We start from the raw sequence: 13172 nt of genomic DNA, 5'->3' as shown, positions 1-13172 counted from the left end.
TTAGTGTGCCTTATTCTTGAAAGAGCTGATATTTTAGGTGTTTTATTGTATCTCTGTTTTCTGTACTGTCGGAAGCCTCTGAGTTTATTTAGTTCTTGCTCTATTTACGGTACATTTCTAGGATGTAGTGAATAAAGCATTCTTTAAAAACAGCGACTGATATTTCTTTGTGACATCCCACTGCCAGGTGAAGCCTGATGCTGCACAGGCTTCCTGGTGGACAATGTGCTCCCTCCTGGCTGGGGAAGGGGTGCTTGGGGCAGGAGGGCAGCGGGGTGCCACAGCCTGCATCCTCATGGGTTCCTCAGGGAGGGGAGATGGCCTGGAGGACAGGACCCATCCCAAAATGTGTATGGGGCACCTCACCATTCTTCCAGCAGCCTCTGATCAGCCCCAGACTCTTTTCACATCCAGTTTAAAGACCATGTCTGGATGTGAATGGAAGAGACAAAGCTGGTGTCTCCTCATGCTTTCCATTCACCAGCTGCACAAAACCTCTGTAACCCCACTGTGCTCCCAGAAGTGCTGGGAGCTGGCACTGAGGTGCCCTGTTGAGAGAAAACAGTACATCATTATCATCTCAGCACGCTTCAGCCTTCAAAAGCAGTCCTTTCAGGCACAGATAGCTAGGCTGCACCTCTCGGCAGCATTGCAGTCCTCCAGAATACCTGTTTCCTTCCTTGCTCTAAGTCCATCTGAAGAAAATTTGCTGCAGATACCAAGTCTTGGGAGAAGAGCAGTGTAAGGGAGCAGAGTTAAACCCTGAGGCAAAGCAGAAGGAAGGCAGAAGTGACTAAAGCAGGCATTAGTGTTAGGGAATAATCCGAAAGAGAAGGAGAACAGAACAAATATTGCACTTCCTTCCATGTCCCTCATTGGGAAGCAAAAGTATCTGCAACTTCCTCTCTTTAACCATCTTTTCCCACAGTGCCTTCAGGTCAAGGCATTTCATGATAACATGCCTTGGGCTTGCTGGAAGATACTAATCATGAAAGGTTTCCCTGTCTTCCCTTTTTTTTTTTTTTTTCATTTGTGTGTGTGAGACTTTTTTTTTTTTTCATTTGTGTTAGAAAACTGAAAGGTTTTGGAAGAGTAGGATTTGGAGGTGGGAGAGAGTCACCTAATTTCACCTGTTTTCCTTGCAGGTTTGGTTTAGGGAGTCTGCATGTCCCAGCAAAAATCCCCAGAACCAGGTCACTGTATCTTGGTAATCACAATGCTACAAGCAGCTTTCAAGGAGAGGCAGTCACATTAGGACTTTACCTGTCGGGCAAACCACCAAGTTACACAGGAAGACTAATGTTTTCCCTGCAGTTCCTTGCTGACCTTACCACTCCCTAGAGGTCCACCTCCATCTGGAGATGAGAAAGAAACACAAACCACAGCCCTTACAGGTGTTCAGAGCTACACAGACATGCACTCCACAGACATCAGCTTTTTCCAAGTGAGACAAAGAATTGTGCCACACTAAAATGTTTTAGTGGAATTTTCCTCTTTCCCTTTATCCATGCTATCCTAAATTAAAATGAATCTACAGAGCATGTTCTGGCTCTTTCTAAACAGACACTTCACAAGAGAATTTGTTATTTTCCTAGATTGCTGGTTTCTTATTTCAGTGTTGTAAGACTGTAATTAATGATTAACCCATCATAAGGTTCAAATATGCAAGTCATTCTCAGGATATTAACATAAACAATGCCAGAGAAATGCAACAGTACTTTTAAGATGACCTTGCTGCCTCAGGAATGTCAGGAGCCTTGGGCATCGTGACAACTCAGAACATTGCCAAGTTGATCCCATTCCCTCTCTGACCATATTTCTTGATGGTCTTGAAGAGCAGACATGCCCTTCTCTGGCTGGTATCAACTTGAAGTGCTAAAAGCAGCCTCGACTTTTTTTTTCTGGAAAGAGCACACAATAATACCCCTGTGACACAGCGACTATATAAACACATTAACAAGAAATTCAAGTGGATTAACACCACTCTGATATTGCAACATCCTATTTATATAAGCACTAGAACTCAAAGCATATAAAAATGCATCTTTGGTGCATCTAAAAGGCATGCACAGTATCCTATGTTCTGCTCTGTGACTGGTGCTACACTTATATCATCTCTGGGCTGGGTCCTCAGCAGCTACTGGCAGAGCTTGCTGCTCCCTTGATGCATATCAGCCACAAAAGTGGCCCATCATGCTGACCTGTAAAACAAATAAAGGCCAGACCTATCTCATCGCAGGGGAAACTACCTCTGCTGTGCATCTGAAAGTCAGCAGAGCCAGGTTTTATACACCAGTGTGTCAATTAAATGCTGAATCACGCTTGACTGAGTTTCAGGGCTATGTCCTGCCTGGAAACGAAACAGCAGGAAGGGTGTTGCAGGGAGAAAGTGGAAGTTAGGAAATGAAAAAAAGGCAGTTCTGTGCATCGAGTCCTCTCTTAACACGAAGACAGGCACCATGAGATTACAGCCATTCAAGATGCCAAAGAGCAAAGAGAAAAAAAATCAGGAATTTGATACAGACCAGACTGTAGAGATATCTCCATACAAAATATTTCCTGTCAAGCCAACAAATTAGATCAGATTATTTCTTCCTCCAGCCAGAAGGCCAGGACTGGTGTTTGCTGGTTTCCTAACAAAAGAAGAGAGAAACTCAGCCCTGAGGTCCTTACTGGGGCAAAACTAGAGATCCTGCTTGCAGGAGGTGACCAGTCAAGGGTTCTTCATTAAAAAATTGTGCAGGAAACATCTCAAATGTGCTCAGACTTGTCCCACGTGCACCAAACAGCCCATCTTTCCAACATGGTGACAGACGTCTCCATCTGAACGGGATGTGTTGGGCGATGTCCTGCCCCATGGCAGACTCTGAGGCTGCTCCTCCATCCCCATAGGTGTACCCACAGCCACCTTTCATCCTCAGGGAAGATCAGTGGATTGTCCCACCCTGTTAAAAAGTCCTGCTGTCATTCCCAAGGGTATTCATAGAGGTGAAATCACAAACTGTGCTTTGGTTGTGGGTTTGCGCCTACCCTGGCAGCTCCCATGCTTCTGTATGTGACCAGGTTGTATGGTGATCACCAGACAGAAGCAGTACCACATTTCATGCCCTGGTTGTCCATGGCTGTACTTTTACTTTGAAGCACGATATGCTTTTGTTCATTCTTTCTTACCTCTTTCCAAACCACCACATTTAATTTTTGCCAGAGGTGAACAGGTCTGGCTGCTCTTTGAGCCTGTCCTTGGACGTGTTTGCAATGTCACTGAGGTTCTGTGTCAGCTTGGCCTCTGCCTGCAGTCCGCTTGCTTGTGGGAAGTGGGAAGCCACAGTTAACCAAACGATCTCACTGAAGCGTGACAAAAACTGCAAGCAGCCTACACAAGCCACGGGAGTGACCTCAAGCTGGCTTGCTGAGAGAGAGAGGCATTTAAATTGGTCAGAAGCAAAACAGCCTACACTTACCAGCAGTTCCTTTGTTCCAAAGCTTTGAAACAATAACTGCAGCAAGCAATTCTCACTCCTGTAGCAAATCTGCAGGTTACAGAGCAGCGTATCTTGCAATCACTCGACAAGGCATGCGATAACAAGGGATTACTTATTAAACCTGTATGCCTGCACACAGGGCATCTTTAGTTTCCCCAGTCTGTGACTTTTCATCTGCTGTCCCTTACCGGAGTGTTTTCCAGCCACGTGGATAGGTGAAGGATTCCCTCAAGGCCTGGCTCCACTCCAGGCAGCCAGACACCTCGGCTCACCAGCTTTTGTGTGGGACAAACCACAGCCAGTAGCTGCAAGGCTGGCCTCCAGGCTGCACCCTGGGGGCACCTGGAGATCTCCAGGCAGGAGCAGTGTAGATGCTGAGGGCACAGCAAGGTGAATGGGAGGGCCCTGTGCTGCCCAAGCAGGGCTCTGGTAGGCAAAATGTGGGGTGGCATCAGCACATCAACAATGATCATGTCACCAAGGACATATCCAAGCAAGAAAACACCTGATCAACATACCCTTTGTCGTTGTGTAAGTGGTCCAGGCTTCCCCTCCAAGAACCCCACACAGTAAGACAGGGAAGCAGCATCCTTTGTGGGCAACATTTTTACTGCCTCTTGTGGGAGGAATGACATGTACCATCAGTAGGCCCCTAAAATTAGTTGTTGGGACAACAATGTCTGGTTCTTCAAACCAGGATCTTCTTCAAACCAGGCTACCTCCACTAAACCTCTGCTACCTTCAGCTGGAGAGCTTCTTGCTACCACCTGAAGTGTCGCAGCAAACCCTTCCAAAAGACAAAGCATCCAAAGGAGTGCTACAACGTGAGGAGGCTGCACCAAGCCACACACTCTGTGCAGACACACCTCCTCCCATGGTGTCACTGTTGGCCATGCCCTGACCCCACAGTGCTGCAGCAGGACCTGGAGCACACCCAATGGCCCTCATGCTGTGGAGTAGCCCCAGGAAGCATGAGGTGAAGTACGTCAGCATTGCCCTACATCAGAAATGAAAGGTGGGGAAGAGCATGATGTCTGAGTCAGACTTGCAGCCTGAGTCACGAGGCAAGGCATTTGAGGGAGACCAGAGGAGACACATCTGAAGAATTCACCGCAGGTATCATCGAGACAAACTGGGAACCTTGACACTGGGGTGGCATCCTGAGGCTTTGGTCTGTGGGAAAGCTGATCAGATGGGAATGGGCATCATAGCGTGGCAGGGAAGAAATCATTTCTTGTCCTTAGTTTGGACACACATCCCTCCCTGCTGGAGCTGTCCCCTCACAGAGGGAGTGCAGAGCAGCTCCTCCACACCAATGCACCCAGCATTGGCCTGTCAGACTCAGGACTTTGGCTGGACAAGCAGGTAACATCCACAAAAGGCAGGAAAATGTCTTCATTTGTCTTTTCTGTTTTTCTCTGTTGAGCACTGAGAAGGGCAGTGATATGAGTGTGTTGGCCACACACTCCTCTTTCCTCCTAGCAGCCCAGAAGGGAGATGCACAGAAAAGCTGATCTTGTTTCTGCCAACAGAGCCTGTGTTAGTCTTCAAGCCAGACCTCTCCAGAGAGACCTCCTGCTCCATCACAGGCATGGATATTTATTTTTTTTCGCAGAGTCCCACAAAACAGAAATAAATGGAAGAAATAATTCTGTCTGTCTCTTTGGATCAAAAAGCTTATTTCTCTTATGCCGCAGAATATACTGAAATCTGATTCACTCCCAGAGATGGAAATAGCCACACACATGTATGCAAAGTGCCTGAAATTCAAATGAGGATTTTGTATTCACCAGTGAAGTAAGAGGGATGCTTTTTAAATGGCTCTGATGCTGAGCAGTTCTGTATCTGCAAGGTGACCAACACCATCAGCAGCAGTAGGATCATTACAGACATCATTACCGCTGCTGTCAAAGGTGCAACGTTAAGTGCATCACAATTTAGGAAATGGTTCTTTCTTCCCTGTAGGCACCATCAGAGGCTCATTCAGAACCCATCACATGCTTTCCATAAAACCAGACAGCGTCCGTGCCCTGTCCAACAAGGCGTTGCCAGTTGTACTGTACACAAAGCAGTTACAACACACCGTAGTTCACATTGTGTTTTTCCTGTTGGTTTCACTCTTTCCTCATATGAAGCAAAAGAGAGTTTCCATGGAGCACAGACCCCAGGCTGTGTCCCATACCAGGGCTGGGATTCACCCACTAGTAAGTGCTTCATCTTAAGCTTTGCTGGTAAGAAAGACTGGGGCTGGGCATGGTGTCAGCATGTCTTCAGCATTCACAAGCACCACTGCCGCTCAGAAGTAATGGATAGACACTCACCACTGCTGGGGCTGGCTTCAGGGGAGCTCCAGCCAGAGGGCTCAGAAGTGCTGAAGCCCCAGGATCTGCTTCGAGTGTGGCAGACGTGAGCCTACTGCCTCTCCTCTGGGGGCACAGAGCATTTCCTACATATTCCAGTGCTTCTTTGGAAGTGACGATGAAAAAGGCTCTTTGTAACAGAAGCTCAATTGCTTACAGCCTAGCAAGAGCCCCACCAAGGACAAAGGAATCCTTTAAATGAACCTCTACAATTTGTATTGGCAAGGAGAACCAAGTCCTGTTTGGCACTGCACAGTCCCAGAGTCCCAAACTCCTTCTGACCCAACACGCCCTACCCAGCAGCCACGTTCCCAAATGCCAGCCAGGTGGGCCTTCCCCACCACCTTCCCCCGAGCCTCCAGTGCTGCTGTTAGCATGAGAGGTCACCAGCTGCACAAGGGGCTCCTTCAGAGCTGGCGGGTCACTTATTGATGTATGAGATTTTGAGATATGCATCCCATCTGTGTGGCTCACGAGGTTTTTTGAGACGCTGATTGCTTTGTTACAAGCCAGCCATCTGATTTTGTTCAACATTTCGTCTTTTGTATGGCTGAGCAGGAGTTTCTCTCAGCTTGTTCCTTTTGGGGTTGGGACTAGGACAGCACTGAGGTCTTAAAAGATTAGATTTAAGAATAATAAACGATGCATTACATTAAAAAAAAAAAATCCACTCCCTGAGAAAGCAAACTTCCTCGTCGTTCTGTGGCGTCTTTGTGAGCGATACGCGGGGTAGAGAGCATACGGAAATGTACAGCACTTGGCACTGCTGCGCCTCAAACCCGTTCTCCCACATTTTACAACCAGCCCTGGCCACGTGACCCACGTGGAAAGATAAACCGAGACATTTAATCCTTTCTTTTTTACCACAAGGAAGTGAATTTTATGTGGTTGTGATCATTAAATTACAGTAAATGATTTGCCCACAAGAGGGAAAAAAAACACAATGGTTTGAAGTGGGAAAGGCTGGGGAAGGGGAGCTGCTCAGGGCCAAGCGCTGTAGCTTGAAAACCGTCCCGGTGAGCTTTACTCTTTCACCCTGACTGTGGCATTTAGGAAATCAGTCCTGTAACCTCACTGCAGGTGAGGATTGCTCACCACTTGCTTTTGCAACCAGAGTGTTAACAACCACTTTCCAAAAGCCTAGCTTTCGCATCTGCCCTTTGAGTTCAAGCAGCAGTAATTAACCTCAGGTAGCAAACTGGGAAGTTAGTGAGCACCGTATTACCCCAGAAAGCAGCAACCTTTACAGGTTTTCTTCATCTCCAGAACACCATCAACTTCTGATAGAAAAGCTTGATGCTGGGATGGGGAAAGCCAGTTCAACCCAAACACCTGGACACAAGATGGGTCACAAGTGGGAACATCACAGCTGAGGGCTGTGGTCAGCCAGCTGGGATGAGAAGGCCAGCTGGGGAAATACTAGAAGAACATAAGACAAGCAGGAAACTTTGCAGACCGTGCCTGTGACTCACTCTGTTTGGCCCATCCTACAGTATCCCACAGTATTCACGTGGACCTTTTCCTGTTAGCTCGCAGAACTGCCCCACAAATGACTCCCGGTACGAAGGGCAAGGGTAGGGGTGCCTGTCACCAGGACCGTGCTCCCTACAGGTGAGGCTGCGTGCTCAGTGACTTCTGACAACCCCAGCTCTGTGCTTTTCTTTTTCTTGTCTGGCTGCACTCCCGTGTGCTAACACAGACCAGCATTTCCTTTATGGCAACATTAGTCTGAGTGTTTAAACAGCTTTTTGCTACAGTCTGGTCAGTTTGGGATGCAAGGAAGCCTTGGTGTAACCACGATAACAACCAAGGCTGAAAAGTTCCTATTCACTGCTGTCCCCCGGGACGTGCTGGTGGAGCATCCTCATGGGCAAAGCTGGTTTTGTGTCTCAAGCCCTGTGACAGTGTGATGCCCACGCACCCAGGGTTGCTCACCCACCATTTGGAGAAACACTGCTGCCAGCGCTGGTGCTGGCCGAGCCAGCCGCTGAGACAGGCCGCAGGGGAGGAGCGAGGGCTTGTGTTTAACCAGGCTCAGCTTTCTGGTGCAGTTTGCCACATCCCCGTGCAAACCGTTGCCCTGGCACAGGGCAGCAGTGAAACCACAGGATGGTGAGGCTGGTGGAGACCTCTGAAGGCACCTGCTCAATTCACACACTAGACATGGATGCCCACCACTGCCAGCTCTGTGCTCCCATTTACTCTTGCCGGTAGGTTTTTTCCAGAGAGAATTCCTGGGCACGAGAAGTCTCACGTGCCTGCTAGAAGCCCTGCTGTATCTCCTCCAGGGCCTGCCCAGCCAGCCTCTGATCATTTACTCTTCTCATTCTTTTCTTTCATTGCCCACCTTCTCAAGGCTTAGGAAGGGCAGTGGGCAAGCACAGTCACTGAGAGGAAGACACAGGACCCAGCACTGGCAGCTCTTTCTCACACCAGGGCAGCAAATAAAATTGTTTTAGGCCTTTTCCCCTTCTGAGAAAGCTCCAGCACCACCTCCTCTGTCTTTGCTGCTGTTTCCACAGATGCTGTGATCACCCTCATCAGCCCTCAAGAGGTTTGACTCCAGTTAACTCAAGAAATGATTTTTCATGTGTGCAAAAAGCGAAAACTGAATGGAGAGCTGACTTGGCCACCACGAGCCATGATAGGTATTTTCTTCTGATCTTAAAATGAGCATGCAAAATCTGACTTTGACAAAACTTAAGAACACCCTGAAATGGCCTGCGTAAGATAAGCAATGGCATATAATGCACACAATCCTCTTAAAACTCATAATTCAATGAAAGTGGAGATTTCCAGAAAGATCTTTAAGAAGAAACAACTAAAACATCCCGACACCACACATTATCTTGGAAAAAAGGAGAACATGTCTGCCAGAAAGATATTTCAGAATAGCCTTCTGATGGCTCATTACAAATTTAAAAGCATTATTATAATTTGTGCCTGGCAAGCTTTCCTCAAGCCCCTCAGTATTTTTGTACTGTTGATTCCAGGCTTATAAGAACAGGCTTTTTTTGTTTGTTTTTGTATTAATTGCTGCCTGTTTATTCATTAATTGGGTCAATCCATAAGCCCCAGAAGGTTTAAATCCTGTAGTGAGTAGAAAGTGTGCTAATTGTCTCTCTGTGCACTTTCCTTGGAGCTGGATGTTACCATCATGGTGTGATGGGCAGGAAGATCACCTGGGGCTGGACAGGGATCGAAGGACTCAGGTTTTTTCACAGAGTCATAGAATCACAAAGTGTTTTGGGTTGAAAAACCTTAAAGACAACCCAGTCTCATGCCCCTGCCATGGCCAGGGACACCTCCCACCAGACCAGGTTGCCCAAAGCCCCATCCAGCCTGGCCTTGAACACCTCCAAGGATAGGACATCCATAGCTTCTCTGGGGAACCTGTGCCAGTGCCTCACCACCCTCAGAGTAAATAATTTCTTCCTTACATCTAATCTAAATCAACCCTCTTTTAGTCTAAAGTCCTTCCCCCTTGTCCTATCACTCCACTTCGTGACAAAGAGTCCCTGCCCAGCTTTCCTGTAGGCCCCCTTTAGGTACAGGCTGCCACTATAAGGTCTTTTCCCTGCAAGTTTTCCACTTCTGTCATGTTGGAAGTGGGTGCAGAATGAAAGGGCCAACACAAGTGCATGTGGGAGCACACACCTCCCAAAACAAAAGATGAAAGCTGCTCTTTTAATGAAACCAGAAGGGGGAAAAAATGAAGGTAGAGCGGAAAAACCTGCAAGAGGTCAACAAAAGAAACAAAGGGCAGCTTTATGTAATCAGCTATTTCACTCCAGAAATGGCAGGGCTGGTTAAGGCATTGCTGCCTGGCATTTTCATCACAGAAATTCAAAGTAATTAGGGCTTTTCTTGTACCAAGAAGATAATGACAAACAACACGAAAGATAAATGTAAGATCTAATAGTAAATGAGGTTTGGAAGGATGAAAGAAGAGAGCAGACAAGGAACAGGGCCCTCCCTTTCAAAAAGCAAAGAACTGCTAAGGAAAATGGAGGTGATTCTCTACATTTTAATTTTATGCTTGGATCAGGCCAGACAAAAAGCTTTTGATGACTCTTACGGGATGTATTGATCAAAAATGAAAGCCAGGTTCAAATGAGCTAATATCTATAATTGAAGAGTAAATAAATTGCAATCTTCTGCTAAGAAAGCAACTTCTGAGCAATTGATGACTGACATTAAAAAATAAAACCACATTTTTTTCCAGTAACATGTGAGGCTCAAACCGATCAAAACTAATTTACGTTTAAATAGACATAAAAGGATCGGTGTCAAGGATGAGCCACTATCACCATGAAACGACACAAGAACTAGCAAATGATAAAGCTGGGCAAATCTATGCAAGATCTCTGCCAAAAAGCTGTTCATGTGCATCCACTTGAGCTGAATCCCAAGCAGGACAAACGCAGACACACCGAGGGAGCAGTGCAGCATGGGGCAGCTGCAGTGTCCTCTCCGTCCTGCTGTCCTGGCCCTTCACTTCTGCTCCTGCAGGATGGGCCTCGCAAGTTCGAGCTGCCAACACCTCCCCCTTGGTAGGAAGACTTGCCCTGGCAGCTTGCTGGATGACAGCTTGCTGGCTGTCTGTTGCCAAAGTGACTGCTTGCAGTGAAATTTTGATTTGGGTTGGACATTCCCAGTATAATGAGCCTCATGTGACGGCTGTTTTGGACCAACATAGCACGCATTCTTTGACAGAAGAGAGACTCTTAACTCTGCCTAGTTAAGCTCTTGCATTTCCTTGCTTGCTAAGCCCCAGCTGCTGAGCAGCTTGATTTTAGCTCACCTGCTTGCTACTACAAGGAACGCTAGGAGAGAAGATGCTTCAACGTAGCCCAAGGTTAAAAGTGTAGAAGTGGAGTCACAGTATCCATTTTCTTCCACATCATTCACAACCTGGCAGGGAACTCATCACCCCAGGAAGGCCTTTGCATCTTTTAGCAGATGCACACCCAGAAATTACAGGCAGCTGCGCTGACTCAGATGAAGCATCCACCTCCACCAATATGCTGTCTCCAGCAATGGCAGAAGTCAATAGCTAGGGAAGAGTAAGAACAGGGCAAGTTTATCTACAGTGCCCAAGTATTCACCCAGCCACAGCAGATTTCTGGAGGTGAACACATTTTCTGTTTATTTAGTAACTATCAACAAATCTCTCTTCCAAGTACTCTCTCTTCAACTCAAACTAAAGGAAACTTAACTGAATGTCCCAACATTTATTTTGCATAGCTATTTTCTATGTTCCCCTTACTTTCTAACACGTTTGCTTCCTTTTAAACTACATGACTTTCCTGTTCCCGAAACATAGGATGAGAACAATATTTTCAGCAACACGCAGAGGAAGTGAGCAAACTGAAAAAGCAGGGACAGCATTCATCTTCAGGGATGGCACGGCAAACAGTCAGTGCTGCACTCCAACGTGCTGACCCCAGCCAGCAGCACCCGCTCAGAGGTTCTGGAAATGTAGCCCCCATTCTGGTGCTGGAGCAAAAATACCTTTTTTGAGGCACTACACTCAATTCAGAGCTATGCATCCTTGAAAATCTGGTCTTCATGCTTTTTTGTTGATATTTCGCTGTTGATTTTATGGAGGGAATTATGGATGAAAGAGCTACTTTCCACAAGGCAGCTCAAGATTAGCATATGGAGAAATAGCAGCCACACTCTGCCCACAGGAACAATTAAAGCTTACAACATACCTAATATTGCAGCAAGCTATTTGTATTGGCAGCTAGACTGCATCTTCAGGGGCAGAGGTTACCATAGGTTTTCAGGCTATTCAGATCATGCCTGAGCACTGTGCTGATTAGGAATATAGCCCACAAGCTGGCAGAAATGGAGCAGATGTAATGGAAATGGACATGGGGAGCATAGCAGTGCTCATATATCCAGTATGTTTCATGCACTGTGCACAAGGAGAAGTGAAGGCTGGCTTCACCTGGGAATCTCATTTATCCAGGATCTACCTAGGACATGCTGCAAATGATTTCCAAGATGGAAAATAGTAGAGCAGAGCAACTGTAAAGTTGGGCTTTGGAAAAACAATATTCACTGAGAACATAGAAATGGAGAAGTTGTGAGGGCTGGAGGGGCTCCCTTGGACATGTTCTAGAAAAGGAAGGTAGGCAAATGCATTTTCTTAAGAATTATTATGGATGTTGCCTCTAATCTTGTTTGGGGCTCATTCTTTATTAAAGTCACCCTAGCTTCCACTATGTGCTACCTGGAAATCTGCTTTAAGGCACACCTGATCCTTGCATCCACACTGCGGTCGAGCAAGGGGACTAACAGACACACACTGCAGGGACACCACTGAAGTCAGCATTCCCAGCACAGCAGGACACAGGTTCTGCCGCGCGTGTTCCTCCTCCATATGCTCTGCATAACCCCTGCAGGCCTGGACCTGCAGAGGAGATGCACCTGGGGACATTTGGCACTGGGCTGCAGGCACAGCAACCTGGTGAAGCACGTGCAGTGCAGCTGTGGGTACGGTAACACATCCATGCAGTCTCGAGCAATTCACACTGCTCATACTGCACAGCTCTAACACAGGGATACAGATCAGCATGCAGCTAATTCATTAGTACAAGTATGTAAATACCTACAAAGTGCTTGGAAAAACTACAAACACATTAATTGCTGCCTATCTTCAATGAACCTTCATAAGCATTTCAGGACGCTCCCATTTAATACAAAAGATTGCATCTTGCCTCTTGATTCTGTAGCCATAAAAGTCCTCGCAGCCTAGTTTTATTCTCACAAGCGGTATTTCACAGGTAGCATGCTGGCTTTGCTGCAACTGCTTCAGAGACGCCCTTGCCAAAAGGCAGTGCTGCTGGCAGGAAAGGCAAGGTTGGAGTGGGATGCTAGCTGATAGGGACCCTGGAGCAGAAAGAGGAGACAGCTGAGTCTCATGCACATGTCTGGGCTGACTGCAAGTAGTGGTCTTATCCATTACAGCTACCCTAGAGATCCTGCTAAGCCTAGGTAAGTCCCTAGCCACCATGACCAGCTGTCCTGCAAGAGCTCCAGAAAAGCAGTGAGGCTACTCTGGTGATGCTGTCCATAAATCACAACCACCTCAGCACAGATGAGCTGAAGGGGACTGCACACAAAAAGGTCAGGGAAAATAGTCACTTCTGCACAACTTCACCCCAAAGTGCACCAAACAACTCACAAAACATAGAATCGCAGAATTGTAGACTGGCTGAGTTTGGAACAGATTTTTGGAGGCTGTCTGGTTCAACCATCAGGCTGCCCTGGGCCACAACCAGGCAGCTTTTGAAGATCTCCAAGGAGGGAGACTCCACAA

At 47.0% G+C, this 13172-nt stretch overlaps 1 long non-coding RNA gene across 1 annotated transcript; it reads left to right on the top strand.

Annotated features, from left to right (window-relative positions):
- Positions 1 to 6869: 6869 nt before the first annotated feature.
- LOC137855727 (uncharacterized) lies at positions 6870 to 9607 on the top strand. Its single transcript, XR_011095912.1, has 2 exons — positions 6870 to 7453; positions 8199 to 9607. It is a non-coding gene; the product is annotated as an uncharacterized lncRNA (long non-coding RNA).
- Positions 9608 to 13172: the final 3565 nt, after the last annotated feature.

This window comes from Anas acuta, chromosome 4, assembly GCF_963932015.1.
Source record: "Anas acuta chromosome 4, bAnaAcu1.1, whole genome shotgun sequence".
Taxonomy (NCBI): domain Eukaryota; kingdom Metazoa; phylum Chordata; class Aves; order Anseriformes; family Anatidae; genus Anas; species Anas acuta.
Note: the sequence above shows the minus strand (reverse complement) of the source record. Positions and strands in the feature narration are given on the sequence as shown.